The sequence below is a fragment of the Oncorhynchus mykiss genome, chromosome 9 (assembly GCF_057628025.1).
Source record: "Oncorhynchus mykiss isolate SJ-2025 chromosome 9, ASM5762802v1, whole genome shotgun sequence".
NCBI classification, from domain to species: Eukaryota; Metazoa; Chordata; class Actinopteri; order Salmoniformes; family Salmonidae; genus Oncorhynchus; species Oncorhynchus mykiss.
The window spans coordinates 4,426,093-4,432,092 of NC_143030.1; the positions used below are offsets into that span (position 1 = coordinate 4,426,093).

At 43.7% G+C, this 6,000-nt stretch overlaps 1 protein-coding gene across 4 annotated transcripts in view; it reads right to left on the reverse strand.

The window, feature by feature from the left end:
* Positions 1–6,000, reverse strand: part of LOC149980714 (uncharacterized) — a 36,420-nt gene that overhangs the window by 16,111 nt on the left and 14,309 nt on the right. The window lies entirely within an intron of this gene.

The window sequence follows — 6,000 nt, forward strand, 5'->3', positions numbered from 1 at the left end:
TACAGAATGCTGCAGGGTGCTGACCAAGACCAGACAGAGAGAACACATTACACCGGTTTAATGGTCTCTGCACTATAAAACATACAGAATGCTGCAGGGTGCTGACCAAGACCAGACAGAGAGAACACATTACACCGGTTTAATGGTCTCTGCACTATAAAACATACAGAATGCTGCAGGGTGCTGACCAAGACCAGACAGAGAACACATTACACCGGTTTAATGGTCTCTGTACTGTAAAACATACAGAATGCTGCAGGGTGCTGACCAAGACCAGACAGAGAACACACATTACACCGGTTTAATGGTCTCTGTACTGTAAAACATACAGAATGCTGCAGGGTGCTGACCAAGACCAGACAGAGAACACATTACACCGGTTTAATGGTCTCTGTACTACAAAACATACAGAATGCTGCAGGGTGCTGACCAAGACCAGACAGAGAGAACACATTACACCGGTTTAATGGTCTCTGTACTACAAAACATACAGAATGCTGCAGGGTGCTGACCAAGACCAGACAGAGAGAACACATTACACCGGTTTAATGGTCTCTGTACTGTAAAACATACAGAATGCTGCAGGGTGCTGACCAAGACCAGACAGAGAGAACACATTACACCGGTTTAATGGTCTCTGTACTGTAAAACATACAGAATGCTGCAGGGTGCTGACCAAGACCAGACAGAGAGAACACATTACACCGGTTTAATGGTCTCTGTACTGTAAAACATACAGAATGCTGCAGGGTGCTGACCAAGACCAGACAGAGAACACATTACACCGGTTTTAAGGTCTCTGTACTGTAAAACATACAGAATGCTGCAGGGTGCTGACCAAGACCAGACAGAGAGAACACATTACACCGGTTTAATGGTCTCTGTACTGTAAAACATACAGAATGCTGCAGGGTGCTGACCAAGACCAGACAGAGAGAACACATTACACCGGTTTAATGGTCTCTGTACTACAAAACATACAGAATGCTGCAGGGTGCTGACCAAGACCAGACAGAGAGAACACATTACACCGGTTTAATGGTCTCTGTACTACAAAACATACAGAATGCTGCAGGGTGCTGACCAAGACCAGACAGAGAGAACACATTACACCGGTTTAATGGTCTCTGTACTGTAAAACATACAGAATGCTGCAGGGTGCTGACCAAGACCAGACAGAGAACACACATTACACCAGTTTAATGGTCTCTGTACTGTAATACATACAGAATACTGCAGGGTACTGACCAAGACCAGACAGAGAACACATTACACCGGTTTAATGGTCTCTGTACTGTAATACATACAGAATGCTGCAGGGTGCTGACCAAGACCAGACAGAGAGAACACATTACACCAGTTTAATGGTCTCTGCACTATAAAACATACAGAATGCTGCAGGGTGCTGACCAAGACCAGACAGAGAACACATTACACCGGTTTAATGGTCTCTGTACTATAAAACATACAGAATGCTGCAGGGTACTGACCAAGACCAGACAGAGAGAACACATTACACCGGTTTAATGGTCTCTGTACTATAAAACATACAGAATGCTGCAGGGTGCTGACCAAGACCAGACAGAGAGAACACATTACACCAGTTTAATGGTCTCTGCACTATAAAACATACAGAATGCTGCAGGGTACTGACCAAGACCAGACAGAGAGAACACATTACACCAGTTTAATGGTCTCTGCACTATAAAACATACAGAATGCTGCAGGGTGCTGACCAAGACCAGACAGAGAACACACATTACACCAGTTTAATGGTCTCTGTACTGTAAAACATACAGAATGCTGCAGGGTGCTGACCAAGACCAGACAGAGAACACATTACACCGGTTTAATGGTCTCTGTACTATAAAACATACAGAATGCTGCAGGGTGCTGACCAAGACCAGACAGAGAGAACACATTACACCAGTTTAATGGTCTCTGCACTATAAAACATACAGAATGCTGCAGGGTGCTGACCAAGACCAGACAGAGAGAACACATTACACCAGTTTAATGGTCTCTGCACTATAAAACATACAGAATGCTGCAGGGTGCTGACCAAGACCAGACAGAGAGAACACATTACACCGGTTTAATGGTCTCTGCACTATAAAACATACAGAATGCTGCAGGGTGCTGACCAAGACCAGACAGAGAGAACACATTACACCAGTTTAATGGTCTCTGCACTATAAAACATACAGAATGCTGCAGGGTGCTGACCAAGACCAGACAGAGAGAACACATTACACCAGTTTAATGGTCTCTGCACTATAAAACATACAGAATGCTGCAGGGTGCTGACCAAGACCAGACAGAGAGAACACATTACACCAGTTTAATGGTCTCTGCACTATAAAACATACAGAATGCTGCAGGGTGCTGACCAAGACCAGACAGAGAACACATTACACCAGTTTAATGGTCTCTGCACTATAAAACATACAGAATGCTGCAGGGTGCTGACCAAGACCAGACAGAGAACACATTACACCAGTTTAATGGTCTCTGTACTGTAAAACATACAGAATGCTGCAGGGTGCTGACCAAGACCAGACAGAGAGAACACATTACACCGGTTTAATGGTCTCTGCACTATAAAACATACAGAATGCTGCAGGGTGCTGACCAAGACCAGACAGAGAGAACACATTACACCGGTTTAATGGTCTCTGCACTATAAAACATACAGAATGCTGCAGGGTGCTGACCAAGACCAGACAGAGAGAACACATTACACCGGTTTAATGGTCTCTGTACTACAAAACATACCGAATGCTGCAGGGTGCTGACCAAGACCAGACAGAGAACACATTACACCGGTTTAATGGTCTCTGTACTACAAAACATACAGAATGCTGCAGGGTGCTGACCAAGACCAGACAGAGAGAACACATTACACCGGTTTAATGGTCTCTGTACTGTAAAACATACAGAATGCTGCAGGGTGCTGACCAAGACCAGACAGAGAACACACATTACACCGGTTTAATGGTCTCTGTACTACAAAACATACAGAATGCTGCAGGGTGCTGACCAAGACCAGACAGAGAGAACACATTACACCGGTTTAATGGTCTCTGTACTACAAAACATACAGAATGCTGCAGGGTGCTGACCAAGACCAGACAGAGAGAACACATTACACCAGTTTAATGGTCTCTGTACTGTAAAACATACAGAATGCTGCAGGGTGCTGACCAAGACCAGACAGAGAACACACATTACACCGGTTTAATGGTCTCTGTACTGTAAAACATACAGAATGCTGCAGGGTGCTGACCAAGACCAGACAGAGAGAACACATTACACCGGTTTAATGGTCTCTGCACTATAAAACATACAGAATGCTGCAGGGTGCTGACCAAGACCAGACAGAGAGAACACATTACACCGGTTTAATGGTCTCTGTACTGTAAAACATACAGAATGCTGCAGGGTGCTGACCAAGACCAGACAGAGAACACACATTACACCAGTTTAATGGTCTCTGTACTACAAAACATACAGAATGCTGCAGGGTACTGACCAAGACCAGACAGAGAACACATTACACCGGTTTAATGGTCTCTGTACTACAAAACATACAGAATGCTGCAGGGTGCTGACCAAGACCAGACAGAGAGAACACATTACACCAGTTTAATGGTCTCTGTACTACAAAACATACAGAATGCTGCAGGGTGCTGACCAAGACCAGACAGAGAACACACATTACACCAGTTTAATGGTCTCTGCACTATAAAACATACAGAATGCTGCAGGGTGCTGACCAAGACCAGACAGAGAACACATTACACCGGTTTAATGGTCTCTGTACTACAAAACATACAGAATGCTGCAGGGTGCTGACCAAGACCAGACAGAGAACACACATTACACCAGTTTAATGGTCTCTGCACTATAAAACATACAGAATGCTGCAGGGTGCTGACCAAGACCAGACAGAGAACACATTACACCGGTTTAATGGTCTCTGCACTATAAAACATACAGAATGCTGCAGGGTGCTGACCAAGACCAGACAGAGAGAACACATTACACCGGTTTAATGGTCTCTGCACTTGTGTGTTTTAGGAGTCATTATAATATTATTCTATTGTTTTTTTATAAATCAATCCACGATTGTTCACCCCAATACATGTCAGACATGCTTTAAGTTATGTACCCAGTAGGTCCCTCAGGTCCTCTGGACTTTTAACTATCACAAAGCCAAGGACCAGGAGGCATGGAGAGACAGCCTTTAGTTACTATGCCCCCAGCCTCTAGAATAGCCTGCCAGAGAACCTGAGGGGGGCTGAAACTGTGGACATATTTAAAAGAGATCTTAAAACACATATTTTTAGCTTAGCTTTTCCTCAGAGCTTTTTAGTAGCTTAGTTATTATTGTTATTATTTTGAAGCACATTGTGTTGCATTCCATGTCTGAAATGTGCTGTATAAATGACGCTTGATTTAATCTCTCTCTTTCTCTCTCGTACAGACATGTAACACACAACACAACCTCACAAAGCTAAATGCTACAAGCTAGGCCTCTGGGTTTAGTGGCTTGTGTGTTTGACTCTCAGATACAAAGTCTCTGGGTGTGAAAGTGAGACAGACAGAGTTGAAGTTAGGGTTAGAGTTGAAGTTAGGGTTAGAGTTGAAGTTAGGGTTAGAGTTGAAGTTAGGGTTAGAGTTGAAGTTAGGGTTAGAGTTGAAGTTAGGGTTAGGTTCAATAAGTGACAGGGCTTAGGTTAAACTAAGAATAGAGGCAAAGTGCCAAGGTCAGAGCGGTGGTCTAGGAGGAAAGGTTCATTATGAGGATCTAGGGGTTAAAATAGATATAGGGAGTCAGGGGTTCGGATTAGATATGGGGGTCTAGGGATATAAGGTTAGGGTTAGGAGTTATGGTAAGGACTTAGGAGCTATGGGTTAAGGTCAGAATTCAGGTTGGGGTGAGGGTTAGGGTCAGGATTAGAGTACAGGTCAGGGTTAAATTAAGATCAGGTATGAGGGTCCCAGGGTTAGGCATGAGGATCCCAGGGTTAGGCTTGAGGATCCCAGGGTTAGGGTTAGGCATGAGGATCCCAGGGTTAGGGTTAGGCATGAGGATCCTAGGGTTAGGGTTAGGCATGAGGATCCCAGGGTTAGGGTTAGGCATGAGGATCCCAGGGTTAGGCATGAGGATCCCAGGGTTAGGCATGAGGATCCCAGGGTTAGGCATGAGGATCCCAGGGTTAGGCATGAGGATCCCAGGGTTAGGCATGAGGATCCCAGGGTTAGGCATGAGGATCCCAGGGTTAGGGTTAGGCATGAGGATCCCAGGGTTAGGGTTAGGCATGAGGATCCCAGGGTTAGGGTTAGGCATGAGGATCCCAGGGTGAGGGATTCGGGTCTACAAGATGAACCACCCAATGAATACAAAAATAAAAAGTACACATTTAACAATCATGAGTGCCATCAAACAAAGAAAACTCCAAATAAGTGCTATAAAAGTATCCAAAAAATAAGGTGAAGCCACGCCACACTAAAAGATCAAGGATATGATAAAAATAAGTGCCATCATATTTATGGTCAGTGAGTAGACCCATAAATAAATAAATTAAATAAGAAGTACATATTTTAAAAACAATCATAAGTGCTATCAGACAATGGCAAATCCACCATGGATCATAAATAAATAAATAATACAATAAACAAACATTTATAATGAGTGGCTCTCCACCTGAAATTAGAGTTGAAGTTAGGGTTAGAGTTGAAGTTAGGGTTAGGGTTAGGGTTGAAGTTAGGGTTAGGGTTGAAGTTAGAGTTAGAGTTGAAATTAGAGTTGAAGTTAGGGTTAGAGTTGAAGTTAGGGTTAGAGTTGAAGTTAGGGTTAGAGTTGAAATTAGAGTTGAAGTTGGGGTTAGAGTTGAAATTAGAGTTGAAGTTAGGGTTAGAGTTGAAGTTAGGGTTAGAGTTGAAGTTATGATGGATACAGTGATCTGGACCTGCCTCAGTCTGTACATTAGGGTT